Source organism: Biomphalaria glabrata, chromosome 5 (assembly GCF_947242115.1).
Source record: "Biomphalaria glabrata chromosome 5, xgBioGlab47.1, whole genome shotgun sequence".
NCBI lineage: Eukaryota > Metazoa > Mollusca > Gastropoda > Planorbidae > Biomphalaria > Biomphalaria glabrata.
In genome coordinates this window covers 27896635-27913305 of record NC_074715.1, presented here as the reverse complement: position 1 = coordinate 27913305, position 16671 = coordinate 27896635, and the positions used below count along the sequence as shown (strand labels likewise).

Below are 16671 nucleotides of genomic sequence, written 5' to 3'. Positions count from 1 at the left end.
TAGGAGTCCTAAGTTGGGTGATTCCTTTCTTAAAATTTAATCTATTTTATAAGTGCAAAATACCACTCAATGACTGATTGGTGTACCTATGGCGCGGTGGCTAAGTAGTTACGCTCTTGGCTTCTGAACATGGGGTCTTGGGTTCGAATCTTGGTAAAGACTGGGATTTTGAATTTAAGTATTTTTAGGGCATCAACCAACTCTAATGGGTACCTGACTTCAGTTGGGGAAAGTAAAGGAGGTTGGTGACTGGTCGTTGTGCTGGCCACATAACACTCTGCTCTTTAACCGTTTGCCAAAAAGACACATGACATCACATGCTCTGTAGATCGTAAGGTCTGAAAGAGGAACTTTACTATGTACATATGTATCAAGAGATGAAAACTATGAAAAGGATTCGCATTAAATTTCATACACGGATTAGTTTTACCTCTTATATGCTTGCTAAGGCACGGTTCTGACAGATTCGCACCCTGAACGCTGGTATTCCCGTAAAAGTCACACACCATCAAACATTTGTTTTTTATTTCGGTATTTCTCCAAAAGGCCACAGCCTACTTCTAAACATAGGTATAAATGTTTAATAACACAAAATAGTCTTCCTTATTATTTTTTGTTTAATTTTCTAGCATATTTTCTTTCCAGCTGCGTGACTGCATGTGTAAAAGAAATTATAGCAAGCAAAATGAACCTACTCTCCTTTTCTATATAATTAATTACATCTAATTAAGTAACTCTTCTGGAACTCAATTGTCGCAGTGAAGGTGAGGCTCTAAGTGTGTTTATGTGTCATCTAGTCATTTCAATAATCTCGTTGTTCTCCTCCTGGCCACAGCCTTTTAAGCAAGGTTTGGGTTTTAGTTTTCATTGGATACATTTTCTAAACATCAGCAGGCGGACTGGGTGTCACAATTGTCCCTGGCAATGCCATACTTCCAGCCCACATGTAGTATTCCATATGTTGTGTATCATTTGTACTTCGTAACCAAGTAGTACAGAAATATTTTTTTTTATAAAAGGCGAGAAGAGGGCCAACCACGATATCTGAGCATATAAAATCATTTCAAAGTGGCCCATTCAAAGGCAGCCCCATCGACACATTGAGCATTTGCCATAATGCCCATCTATTCAGTGCCCTCCTGTCAGTCAGTGATTTAGAAACGCCTTACTCAATCTTAGTGTTTGTATTACAAGTTTCAAAAGTTCCACCAGAAATGAAGATTATTTTGTCCTGGACAAAACCTCCTGCAGGACGAAAAGGGGGGGGGGGGATGACGGCAGTCAGGATTCGAACTCGAGTTCATCGAACAACAGTCTGGAGTAGGCTGACTAGAAACTTTCGTAACAACAGTCTGGAGTAGGCTAACTAGAAACTTTCGTAACAACAGTCTGGAGTAGGCTGACTAGAAACTTTCGTAACAACAGTCTGGAGTAGGCTGACTAGAAACTTTAGTAACAACAGTCTGGAGTAGGCTAACTAGAAACTTTAGTAACAACAGTCTGGAGTAGGCTAACTAGAAGCTTTCGTAACAACAGTCTGGAGTAGGCTGACTAGAAACTTTCGTAACAACAGTCTGGAGTAGGCTAACTAGAAACTTTCGTAACAACAGTCTGGAGTAGGCTAACTAGAAACTTTCGTAACAACAGTCTGGAGTAGGCTGACTAGAAACTTTCGTAACAACAGTCTGGAGTAGGCTGACTAGAAACTTTCGTAACTGAGATTTGGGAAACTTGTCATTAGAAGGCCATTCCGCCATTGTCGAGGTATACTTTTTTTTTTTACAAAATAGGGAGCTAATGGTGCTATCAGATCTCTTTGAAAAAGTAGGCTATGTCTGTATAGTATGCTAATAAAAGGAGTTATCCCCCTCTCTCGGTTGACTCATAAGACTGTTGTTTTACAGAACTTATTTATTTGATAATAGTTAATACTACTACGCACGCAAAGCCTACTTAACGGTAAGCCAATGAAGACGAGCCACTGAGTTGTGCCTCTGTGGCGCATGCCGTCTGTCGCAGTTTGCGTGACCCACACGACGTCAACAGTCAGGCCTACTTGTGATGCTTAACTCCCCCTTTCTTAATGCGGCCGCGAGGCAGATATTCTTAAGTATGATCGAATCGCAAGTCATTGGTTCTGATTTGGGTCTTACACCAGCAAAATACAACTGTAGTGTTGTGCTTCTTATCTTTTGTAATTGGATCATTGTGTTGAGTGATTCGTTTAATGTGTGAATAAATTACGATCAGTTGAATTCATTGTGTTGTGATAGTTGAATTCTGAGATTATATTAGATATGTGTTAGTGTACAATTTGTTTTGTGTTTAATAGGTACGTAGGCCAACATAATTGTAAACCTCAACAGTTCTTAAAATTCATTGTGTTGGAGTAAATAGCAGTTCAGAAACAAGGTCAGTATAATTATAATTATAGAGACACAGACTTACCCATGGACCAACCTGACTGCTTTGAAAAAAAAATAGATAAGAAAATACGGTTCCATCTTGTCGTAATTAAGAACTAAAAGTACAAAATAAACTTTCTGGAAATCATTTTTAATAGTATTTTTGTTTACATCTCTTTGACTTTGATTCAATGTGGACATATTTATATATATATTAAATGTGGAAATATTTATATATATATATACTTGAAAGAACACATTTTCACTATTTGTTACTTTCGCCTTTTTCTTTGGCATGCAGAGCTAAATTTGTTGTTCACTTGGACACAGGTCATAACGAATTTTGAGGTACACCAAAATCTGAATACAAGTAAAAGTTATTAGACTTCCCATAAAAGCAAAAGAAAAGAAAACAGTATGCTTTTTTAACTTCTTCTTTGTCCTGGGAAAGGGATTTAGAATCTCAATATTATTGTTTTGTGTGAATGTGTCATTTCATTTGGACTGTTTTTCCCAATCTTCAAACTGCGTAATGTTAGCTTAGTGAGCCATGACAATGTGCCTATGGCTGTGTCATTATTTGAACGTCTAAATCTATAGCAAGTCATTCATTTCAAAACAGGTCACAACCATTTGGACTTTTCTTGTCCATCATTTTCATTTATTTTAAATGCTTCTTTTATCATATTCATTTAGGAAATTCTTTGCCTAGGGCCTAAATCTTACAGAAGCCATTACAATTTGTGTACTCCTCGTGACGTCATCAAAATCTACCTTCTCCCCACAGCTAAGCACCAAAACATGTTCTCCAGACACTTAGTGGGATACAATAATCTAGTCTAAATGGCGGAGCCCCTCCCGTGTCACTCTGCTGCCATTAATCATGCGACAAACAAATGTCTCGCGCAAATATCGATTCTGACAAATGTCTATGGCCACGTGATATTGTAGGTTCCCATGTCCCCCAACCAGCACCCACTGGCTCAATGTGATAGCCTCTCAAAAGCCCATAGTACCCGGACATTGAGCACGCTAATTCAAGAACGAAGGGGGAAAAGTTTTGAAAACGTTCGAGTGTGTACTGTTAAGTCAACACAATAGGTTTACATTGAAGTTGTGGGGCTATGTGCAAGACCCACGCGGAGTGGCTGGAATAGAGAGCTAGTATTTTTATGCCTTCTTAAACACTAAGTCTTGAACGGTACTTCTACTTAAAGACGGATTCTTGCACTTGCAATTAGAGAACGGTACTTCTACTTAGAGACGGATTCTTGCACTTGCATTTAGAGAATGGTACTTCTACTTTAAGTCGGTTCTTGCTATTATAAAATGCTACTTCTACTTAAAGTTTGATTCTTGCACTTGCTATTAGAGAATGGTAGTACTACTTGAACACTGACTTATTCTGGGACTTGGTGATAGGTCTACTGAACTTCGACGGTTTTGAAATAAGTTTATTTGATTTTTTGAGAGCTACGTTGATGCTCATTTGAAATGCTTCCTACATCGTCTCTCTATAGATGCAAGAACCAATCACCTTTGAGGGTATTGGTACATGCTCTGCCCTGTTCACGTTGTACGTGACTCTGTCTACTCTACACTATTACACGTGACACACTGTTGGTCTCCTTCAGTCTAGTGCTGGAACGACTAAGGTTCTTCTTGTAGATTCATTACCTAACCTCATTTACAGTTTTGGCGTCTATCCAATCAATGTTTGTTTATATATAGAAGAACTCTACATTAAGGAAATCCATATCGATCTCATACATCATTGAAAAGTAAAGACAAATTAAGACATAGGAGACATTCAAAATGAAATCGAACCTCAAATGAGTTGACTTATTAAAAAGTTGTTCAAATCAGTTCATTAACTGAACTTTGACTATGTCATTGCAACTAAATCTCTGTCACTAAACAGTGAGCTATTGGTCGGCATCTAGCCAAACTTCAGTCAAAGTAGATCTGTGTGAACAGCTTTCATTCTGATCACTATGTATCACCAAAGTAAATATTTATGAAAGTACTTAAAGGCCTTATCTGAGGGGAAGAACTCCACATAGATTTATATATCTCAATAATGTAGAAGCTATTACCTTTTTAAATATCTGACAAAATAATTAATTGACAAATTGGTTAATTTTTAAATTGATTCATGTTTTGTTTGGAGCAATAAATAATTGTTTAACGTTTCAACTTGATCCGAGAATGGGTTTGTGAGAAATAACGTGTACAATTATCTAAAAGGACAAAACCGCAAATATTTAGCCATATTTGTGAATACTGAAGAATTATTAAACGAATTATCAAAAGAATTAATACCAGTGATTAATTGACTAAATGTTAATTTTTTAAAATTGATTTAAGTGATGTCTTATACTTGTTTAAGTGATGTCTTATACTTGTTTAAGTGATGTCTTATACTTGTTTAAGTGATGTCTTATACTTGTTTAAGTGATGTCTTATACTTGTTTAAGTGATGTCTTATACTTGTTTAAGTGATGTCTTATACTTGTTTAAGTGATGTCTTATACTTGTTTAAGTGATGTCTTATACTTGTTTAAGTGATGTCTTATACTTGTTTAAGTGATGTCTTATACTTGTTTAAGTGATGTCTTATACTTGTGCAAAGTTTAAACGATCCAAGATGGGTGTAGGACGTGTTCAAACTTTTGACCCAGACAGACAGAGTGAGTTGATATAAGATTTGTAACAAAATTGAAAGGTGCAAGGTGCAAGTTGTTATTCTTGGAGTTGTAAATATGCGTGTCTTGACCTTTCCTATAAACTCTAACACAGAAGAGATATGAAATATAATAAAATGTTTTTCTGGAGCGTGGTGGCCGAGTTATTAAGTCTAGGGTTCGAATCGCGAGAAAAACTTGGATTTTGAAATTTGGGATTTTTTGGACGCCTCTGAGTTCACCCAACACTAATGGATACCCATCATAAATTGGGGAAAGTAATGGTGATTGGTCGATGTGCTGGTCACATGACACCCTCGTTAACCGTCGGCCATAGAAACAGATGACCTGTACATCATCTGCCCTAAAGAAGGCAAGGTCTGTGTTATGGAGTGTGTGTTTCAAAGGGAGTATTTATTGTTAGTTGTAGAGAGAGCATTATTTGTAGAATGACGCAAGATAAGCGGCGCTGTCGACAGCTGTGTTAAGTACGCTAGAGAACTCCAGGATGCCAGAGTGTAAAGACTTTTTTTTTATTGTGAGCCAGATTTTTTTAAAAATATAAGTTTATTTCATCTGAAGTTAAATTTGTCTATATTGTAATATAAGTAATATTTCACAAAGAATTTATAGAAATTATTTCAAGTTTATAGGCCCTACGTTAAAATAAATTTCGCATACAACGGTTTAGTTGCCAACAACAGTATGAAAGGGAAACTTTACTATTTTATTATCTAGAGACACTAAAATAATGTGCATCAATTACGATCAACTCATCGGCCATGAAGTCAATAAGACGACTGTATCCTGAAGCATTCAAACTCCAAACTCAAGTGGTTCACATCTTTCCACGAACATCACGCTTGGTCTGAACGTTTACTTCACGACTCGATTACTTTGTGCTTCAAACTTTCATTCATAGACCTGTGTCTCAAGACTTCCCCCGGCCCCAACTCAACATTCCATCAAGCTCTGAAGGTTTATTTTCAGGACAGACGTATTGAGGCAAATCACTCGGCGTATACATTGATCTACAGCGAGCTGGTACCCGGTTCAATGTTGACTGCCCACGTCTCCAAACCTCGTGACTGAGTTGGCAAAGTGATTCACGTTTCATTTATTGACTTGATCCTTTAAAGTATTTGGATGTCCATACGTACTGAATTGGGGGGGGGGGACTCTGTCGACATTGTACAAGGATTGCCTTGCAAGGGAGTTAAATACTTACTTGAATTCAAAAGAAAGGTTCTTGTAACACAAATAATCATTCAGCGTATTAAACACACAGACACAAATGAGACATTAAATAATACAATGTATAAAGGCTTTTTCCAACAGTGTATCCCATCAACTCCTCCGTTACAGCAGCAACTCAGTGATACTACTACTAGACGAGGGCAATGACGCGGGGCCTTGCTCGTAAAACACTTTTTGTTCTGAACTTTTGGTTGTCATGTTGGCTGACGTTTCCTATTGTTAACATGTTTAAGCTCTTCAAATAACACAAATATAGGTTCAAAATAACCTCTAACCGTTACGCTTAATCCAATAATTGTCGATATTTGTTGTTCAGCGTCCTCGAGTGTCCGCCATCTTGTATTCTCGAAGGCTTTGTTGTTTTGTGTGTGTTTTGTTTTTGGTGCCGTGGCAAAGCAGCAAGCACTTATTTATGGTGAAGAACAAAAAAAAAAACTCTATAGCGTTACTGAGTGTGAGGGTAGTAACATGATTTCATTAACTTTATAGTAATTCTCCACGGGTTTCGAGTCCTGAAAAAGACTTATCGTCTGGAGTTAACTTATGAAATAATAAATGGAGAGTCACGCTTCTGGACAAGTAGGTCAGAGGACCGTAGGAATGAAGTCTGTGCATTAGGAAAAGAAACACGACAGGCGACTTAACGATGTAAATACTCTAACTTTGCTGGTCACATATCCCATAAACTAGATACATGGCATGGTGCGCAGAATAGATAGGAACCTAGAATGACCTGGCTAATTATACTAGGTTTGTGCACTGGTACCAGTACAAAGAGACTGGTCATCTATAATAGGAGGACAGTGTAAATTACTTAGTGTAGCCATTGAACTAGTCAACCTTTTATCTCATTTTTTCAGCAATCAAATTCACTCTTTCAAAATTCATGGACGTTATTGCAATTATTCTTTCTATTTTTTAAAAATGTCATTCACCTGATGTGTATTGAAACGCTGTTCTTGTATTGAAACGCTGTTCTTGTATTGAAACACTGTTCTTGTATTGAAGTGAAGAAGCCCCCGAGACCAATCGTTATTAGAGACCTGTCACAACCTGTGGGTTGTTTACAATGGCTGAGAAGTCGCAGGTCAGGGTTGAGGTCTTATATAATGATTGGTTTCGGCCTATCTTGTTTTAGACAGAGCCTCAGATACCATACATTGACAGATATCATACATTGACATATTATTGGTTATCAGGAAACGGGGAAGAGTGTTTGCCGTGTTACGAATCATTTCCGATGCGTTACCAACGTTTCAAATATTTTGGCATGGACAAGATGACCGCTACTTTTGACCCTAGGCTTCACCCACTGAAGGTTACATCATGCTGAAGAGATGTATCTTGAACTATTCCGATTGTAAGAACAGCATGCGAGATAGATGCGTGCATTGATAGAATCTGTGCGTGAGTGACAACTGTACACGAGATAGATGCGTGCATTGATAGAATCTGTGCGTGAGTGACAACTGTACACGAGATAGATGTGTTAGGCTGTTGGTGAGTGTGTGTATGTGAGGAGGTATGAGGCTGTGAGCTCCCAACTTTACTGCTCCAATCACCCACATTTGAAGTGAACAATTTCATCGAGTATAATCGTTTGGTTCTTCCGTGTTTTAATGTCAAGTCCCCCCCCCCCCCTGCTAAGTAGCACTCAACAAACTTGTGTGATATTTTTGACATGGTCTTATTGAAATAGTTCAACCATGGGGACTCAACGCTTGCTTTCCCCAAACGTCAAGAGGAAGCTAGATGTAGTTCGCAGGTACACAGAAAGGTGAGGCTAGATTGTAGATCAACTTGTATAAATTAAAAAAAAAAGGAAAGGTGGGCAATGTACTTTTAGTGTTTTTTAAATTTTTTAAAATTACAATTAAATTTCATTCTAAAGTTGTACTTTTTTTTCTCACTGATTGAAATTTTCTAACAATTGTGTAAAGAAGTAAATATTAAGGCATTTAATATTGTATACTATTTTTTTTTTTTTACAACTGAAGTGCTACACGAATTGAAACCAAATATGAACTGTTGATATATTTTTGAACAGAAACTCTTATCAACCTGAAAAGACGTCCTATAGTTGCTTTTTGAACTGCAATCTTTTCATCAAGACTGATAAGTGGAGAACATTTTTCTTGACTTGGTCGTTACAATAATCCTCAAGATTTACCTGTGCTCTAATTAGATGATCTGGATAACTGTATTTTTCCATTGCTTTGTTCTAGTCAATTCTAATGTATTGATAAATGCTTCTATTTGTGCATTAGAAACATAGGTGTGTAGTTCTTCCTACCACAGAACACGGTTTTATTTGAAACATATAACTTGGAAATGAGGGCAAATATTTTCCTTATCATACAATTTGTTATTGTGTGTCGTGTGTAAATTAGCAGGTCACGCTATGAGACACAATGTGTGACGTGTGCTGTCTGTATAGTGATCTCGGGTAGATTTAGATGATGTGTTATTGGATTGTATTTCTTTGCTTGTCCGGATATTGGATGATTGCATTACACTGTCAGCTAGAGACGAAAGCCTGGTTGGTAAATGAATGCAAAACGTTTAGTTAAATGTATTTTGTTAATAGCTTATTAACCCATCTGGTCTATTTTTATATGTAGTTTGGATAACAATATGATAATATTTATATAATATAATAAATTAGCAATGTTTTTCTGCGTTTAGCTGAGATATTTTTACCCTAAAGTTAGCTCTAGATCCTTACTTGAGCTACAGAAAAGGCACCAGTAACCTCTTCTCTATTTAAGTTTCCAATGACCAGCTTCATTTTCTTCTCAACGTATTTACCGTGACACCAAAGTACTTAGCGTGATATATATATATATATATATATATATATATATATATATATATATATATATATATATATATATATATAGGCACTATATGTACTTTTATTTCTTTCACAGATTAATTCTCAAGAGACAGACGCCAAGAGGGGAACTGAGAAAAAAACGGATATAATTCACCAAATTCTTTCACAATTTCAAAGATTTCTGTACATGTGGGATAGCTGATACATACTCCAATGTGGGATAGCTGATACATACTCCAATGTGGGATAGCTGATACATACTCCAATGTGGGATAGCTGATACATACTCCAATTATTGTTTCGTCTATTCTTTGGGAGATTTTCTTTTGTTAATTTGTTGATTTTCTGTTAGTGTCCTTGTTTTGAATTCCATTTGGATTCTTATAATGTTGTGACTGCCGTCTTAAGGGATAAAACATGACCTTCACTTAAGGTAAGATACAGTAGAATTAGAAGTGTCTGATATTGTTTTTATGTTATCAAATGTAACAATGTTTTTGTTTTGCTGTTTACTATTTTACTTACTAATGTTGTAATATCTTACTAACTAAATTAAAAAGTAAAGGTCCGAAACTTTAAAAGGACGAAATACTTATAATATATAAGAATCCACATGAAGTCCTTTTCATGGCCCTTAAAAATCTTGTTCTTCGCGAGTGATAACGAGAGGAGTAGCTTGACATCACAATTTGAAAAAAATCCCCAATAGCACGGACCACAAAAAGACAGTGTACCATTCTAGCTACTGTATTTATTTCCTTAGTAATAGACTCTCCTCCCCTGTTTCTCCAGTCGGTGAGTTGGTAATTTAAGGCTGTCCATCTAAAAGACCAGTACAAAACAGCGTCCAGCTCTATGGCAATCACTGAATAAGCCGCAGGACATTTTAATTCTCCATCGCCTAGCGTTGGCTGTTATCAGCTCTTTGTACAGAGCCGGTATTTCGTTTAGAAGGGGGGGATTGCCGCTCCCTTTTTTTATAACTCGCTCTCCCCCTTTCTCAAATCTAGTCTGAGGAAAAAAAAAAGGTTTCTGGTACAATAAAACTGTTATCGATACAATGGCCCAGAAGATAACATCACGAGACTTTGATAAGCTTACAATTGGTACAAGTAGGCCCCTACCATTCGCAAATTTTAGAGTATATACATCTTGGTTTGAATAGGGAAGGAAACTATAAGATGTGTACTATGTGATAGCTAGAAATAAATAATTTAAGTAATTAGGTTTTAAATATTAAATAAAACGTTTGATAGACCATCCTGCTTATATTTAACTCCCACTCATTTCAGTTTATTGTAGCCATTACATTTGAATTGAAATGGGCCAAATTATGTGGATGGCTGCCTGATCTTGCGGTTTGCGCGCTGGACTGTCGTTCAGATTTATCGATGGTCCCGGGTTCAAACCATGCCCGCTCCCATCCCCCGTCGTCCTGTTGGAGGTTTGGACTAGGAAGTAAACTATCTTCAACTCTAAAGGAACATCCGAAACATGTAAAACATTTTACAAACATGTGTCTATGATAGACTTCTTAGCAACATTGTTATATGATAGGCCTACGCTACGGCTCGATTTGATACTCGTATCCCGCTGTCTGCATTCAAAATGACTTTTTGTTACCCCTTTAAATATTGATTAATGCCAGAGTCATAGGTTCTTGTAATAAAGATTATAACATATTTCTAATTTGTACACGTGCTTTTTCTTTCCTAGTACCATTATACCATTAGTGCATTAGGCCTGGACAAACTAGTGGCTCTAAGTCTTGAATTAACAAGCACGATTAGGTTGACACATAGATGATACATTGACACAATAAAAAATAATAATAAAAAAAACCCAATGAAATCTAACTTTGTGTCCAGGTGACATTACCTTTTAATATCAAGAGTATTCACAACATCATATCATGTTTAGATTGTCAAAATATTGTTCTGAAAAGCTCAATTAACACTGTGGTGTTCAAAAAATTACAAAACTATATATCACAGCAATCACAGGACTTTTGTTAGGTTTATAAGACTAAACCACAACATAGAATACACTGCAACGTAGAAAACACTACAATATAGAATATACTACAACATAGACTACACTACAATATCGACTACCCTACAATATATACTACACTACTGTATCATATTAGATAAGATAAGATAAGACTACACTACAACATAGACTACACTACAACATAGAATACACTACAATTACGACTACACTACAATTACGACTACACTACAATACAGACTACACTACAATATAGATTACAACATATACCTCATTTACAACATAGACTACTCTATAAAATCGGCCACACTACAACATAGACTACACTACAACATAGACTACATTACAACATAGACTACACTACAACATAGACTACATTACAACATAGACTACACTACAACATAGACTACTCTAAAATATCGACTACATTACAACATAGACTACACTACAACATAGACTACACTACAACATAGACTACACTACAATATCGACTACATTACAACATAGACTACATTACAACATAGACTACACTACAACATAGACTACACTACAACATAGACTACGCTACAATATTGGCTACACTACAACATAGACTACACTACAATATCGAATACACTACAACATAGACTACACTACAACATAGAATACACTACAACATAGACTACACTACAATATCGACTACACTACAACATAGACTACATTACAACATAGACTACACTACAATATCGGCTTCACTACAACATAGACTACACTACAATATCGACTACACTACAATATAGACTACACTACAATATCGACTACACTACAATATAGACTACACTACAACATAGACTACACTACAACATAGACTACACTACAATATCGACTACACTACAACATAGACTACACTACAATATCGACTACATTACAACATCGACTACACTACAACATAGACTACACTACAACATAGACTACACTACAATATTGGCTACACTACAACATAGACTACACTACAATATCGAATACACTACAACATAGACTACACTACAATATCGGCTACACTACAATATAGACTACATTACAACATAGACTACACTACAATAACGGCTACACTACAATAACGGCTACACTACAACATAGACTACACTACAATATCGACTACATTACAACATAGACTACACTACAATATCGGCTACACTACAACATAGACTACACTACAATATCGGCTACACTACAACATAGACTACACTACAACATAGACTACACTACAATATCGGCTACACTACAACATAGACTACACTACAATATCGGCTACACTACAATATCGACTACACTACAACATAGACTACACTACAATATCGACTACACTACAACATAGACTACACTACAATATAGACTACACTACAACATCGGCTACACTATAACATAGACTACACTACAACATAGACTACACTACAATATCGGCTACACTACAACATAGACTACACTACAATATAGACTACACCACAACATCGGCTACACTACAACATAGACTACACTACAACATAGACTACACTACAATATCGGCTACACTACAACATAGACTACACTACAATATAGACTACACCACAACATCGGCTACACTACAACATAGACTACACTTCAACATAGACTACACTATAACATAGACTACACTACAACATAGACTACACTACAACATCGGCTACACTACAACATAGACTACACTACAACATCGGCTACACTACAACATAGACTACACTACAACATAGACTACACTACAATATCGGCTACACTACAATATAGACTACATTACAATATAGACTACATTACAACATAGACTACACTACAACATCGGCTACACTACAACATAGACTACACTACAACATAGACTACACTACAATATCGGCTACACTACAACATAGACTACACTACAACATAGACTACACTACAATATCGGCTACACTACAACATAGACTACACTACAACATAGACTACACTACAACATAGACTACACTACAACATAGACTACACTACAACATCGGCTACACTACAACATAGACTACACTACAACATCGGCTACACTACAACATAGACTACACTACAACATAGACTACACTACAATATCGGCTACACTACAACATAGACTACACTACAACATAGACTACACTACAATATCGACTACACTACAATATAGACTACACTACAACATAGACTACACTACAACATAGACTACACTACAACATCGGCTACACTACAACATAGACTACACTACAACATAGACTACACTACAACATAGACTACACTACAATATCGGCTACACTACAACATAGACTACACTACAATATCGACTACACTACAATATAGACTACACTACAACATAGACTACACTACAACATAGACTACACTACAACATCGGCTACACTACAACATAGACTACACTACAACATCGGCTACACTACAACATAGACTACACTACAACATAGACTACACTACAATATCGGCTACACTACAATATAGACTACATTACAACATAGACTACACTACAACATCGGCTACACTACAACATAGACTACACTACAATATAGACTACACTACAACATCGGCTACACTACAACATAGACTACACTACAATATCGGCTACACTACAATATAGACTACATTACAACATAGACTACACTATAATATAGACTACACTACAACATAGACTACACTACAACATAGACTACACTACAACATAGACTACACTACAACATCGGCTACACTACAACATAGACTACACTACAACATCGGCTACACTACAACATAGACTACACTACAACATAGACTACACTACAATATCGGCTACACTACAATATAGACTACATTACAATATAGACTACATTACAACATAGACTACACTACAACATCGGCTACTCTACAACATAGACTACACTACAACATAGACTACACTACAATATCGGCTACACTACAACATAGACTACACTACAACATAGACTACACTACAATATCGGCTACACTACAACATAGACTACACTACAACATAGACTACACTACAACATAGACTACACTACAACATCGGCTACACTACAACATAGACTACACTACAACATCGGCTACACTACAACATAGACTACACTACAACATAGACTACACTACAATATCGGCTACACTACAACATAGACTACACTACAACATAGACTACACTACAATATCGACTACACTACAATATAGACTACACTACAACATAGACTACACTACAACATAGACTACACTACAACATCGGCTACACTACAACATAGACTACACTACAACATAGACTACACTACAACATAGACTACACTACAATATCGGCTACACTACAATATAGACTACACTACAATATCGACTACACTACAATATAGACTACACTACAACATAGACTACACTACAACATAGACTACACTACAACATCGGCTACACTACAACATAGACTACACTACAACATCGGCTACACTACAACATAGACTACACTACAACATAGACTACACTACAATATCGGCTACACTACAATATAGACTACATTACAACATAGACTACACTACAACATCGGCTACACTACAACATAGACTACACTACAATATAGACTACACTACAACATCGGCTACACTACAACATAGACTACACTACAATATCGGCTACACTACAATATAGACTACATTACAACATAGACTACACTATAATATAGACTACACTACAACATAGACTACACTACAAGTACTTCAGGAAGAAACAGCAAGGATTACCCTAAATATAAACATTTTTTTTTAATTTTATTTCTAAAGAAGTCAAGATCCATCATATATTTAAACAAAGAACGCCCAACACAGGATCTCTTTGTTCTGCGTGTAGTCCATTAAAGATTTATATAACACGGGGAGGTAACTCTTCATGTCAATTTGATCTTCTTTCTCTTCTTTAATTTTTTGTGGAGTTATCTTCCCCTTCCTCTTAATGAATGTAAAGGTGTTGACTAAATTTCTTGCAAGCCTCCATTGAAGCAGGCGATGCATCTACTTCATTTAAATTTGCATATCAAAGTTGACCCAAAATGATGAATCTGCTTTCACTTTATTTTTACCATTTATTGTTTGTTTCATTAATTTATGCAATGTTGTAACTATGGTTCAAGACCTTTTCATTGCTGACAATTGTGTGCGTGCACTAGACTAATGACATCGATTAATTTGGCTTTTTGATATTGATTTCGTATTACCATAAAAATCTATCAAGGCATTTCATCTCAATACGAACAAAATACATTATACAATCAATCGATATAACGATCCGGAAACTAGTAAAGCAGTTATCACGCGTTACTCCTGGGAGATCTTTCAAATCGCATTATATTACAGAAGTTATATTTCACATGATTCTACTCATTTTTCATCTCATTAAAAACAATGCAATATATACTGGTAACATGAACCATCTCTAAGTTTAATGACTTTGATTTAAATTTACAAAACCATTTAAACGACATATTATGGGGTATATAAACTATATAATCTGGGCAATAATGCTATCATGCAAACATACCATAATCCATTGTATTGTCCCAATTATTATAATTTATCTAAAAAAAAAAAGAAGAAAAAGATATATTTTATAGTATTAAGTTGCCTGAAACTTTGCAGACCATTAACACTACATGTAGCTACAAATGAATCGCTTGCAGATTTCCAGGCCTGTTTCCCCTCTCACCTGATATGTTAGTAGAAACCTTGACACGAGAGCAGGTTGACACTTTATTACCTGTCCGACTTCACTGGTCTGCCAAAAGTGTACGGGTCATGTTGATATAAACCTCACCCTTTCCTTCTTGTCGATTAGGAACCATACCTTTCCTCTATCTTCAACATTTCCGGTCTGCACCTGAAGTGTGGTGCTAACCTTGGGGACACTATGGCCTCTATCTTCAACATTTCCGGTCTGCACTTGAAGCGTGGTGCTAACCTTGGGGACACTATGGCCTCTATCTTCAACATTTCCGGTCTGCACTTGAAGTGTGGTGCTAACCTTGGGGACACTATGGCCTCTATCTTCAACATTTCCGGTCTGCACTTGAAGTGTGGTGCTAACCTTGGGGACACTATGGCCTCTATCTTGTTGACACCCATTGCTGCTTCGCTGAACCATTTGTATTTTATAAGGCGTTTATTTTTCATTGACGAACGTTGTTATCAGACTCTAATGCTTCAATAACATAGTGAATATACATAGACACATAGTGATTATACATAGACACATAGTGATTATAAATAGACACATAGTGATTATGCAAAGACACTGTGATTATACATAGACACATAGTGATTATACATAGACACATAGTGATTATACATAGACACATAGAGACTATACATAGACACAGTGATTATACATAGACACATAGTGATTATACATAGACACATAGTGATTATACATAGACACAGTGATTATACATAGACACATAGTGATTATA

At 36.3% G+C, this 16671-nt stretch overlaps 1 protein-coding gene across 4 annotated transcripts in view; it reads left to right on the top strand.

The window, feature by feature from the left end:
- Nucleotides 1–582: 582 nt before the first annotated feature.
- LOC106069769 (erbin-like) overlaps nucleotides 583–16671 on the top strand; it is an 82240-nt gene continuing 66151 nt past the window's right edge. The window contains exons 1-3 of one of the 4 annotated variants that reach the window (XM_013229505.2): nucleotides 583–764; nucleotides 2333–2412; nucleotides 9277–9615. The gene's annotated coding sequence lies outside the window, so the exon portion shown is untranslated. Of the gene's footprint in view, nucleotides 765–2059; nucleotides 2413–8611; nucleotides 8890–9276; nucleotides 9616–16671 lie in introns of those variants that run through there. The other 3 variants (XM_056029312.1, XM_013229506.2, XM_013229508.2) reach the window with 3 other exon arrangements.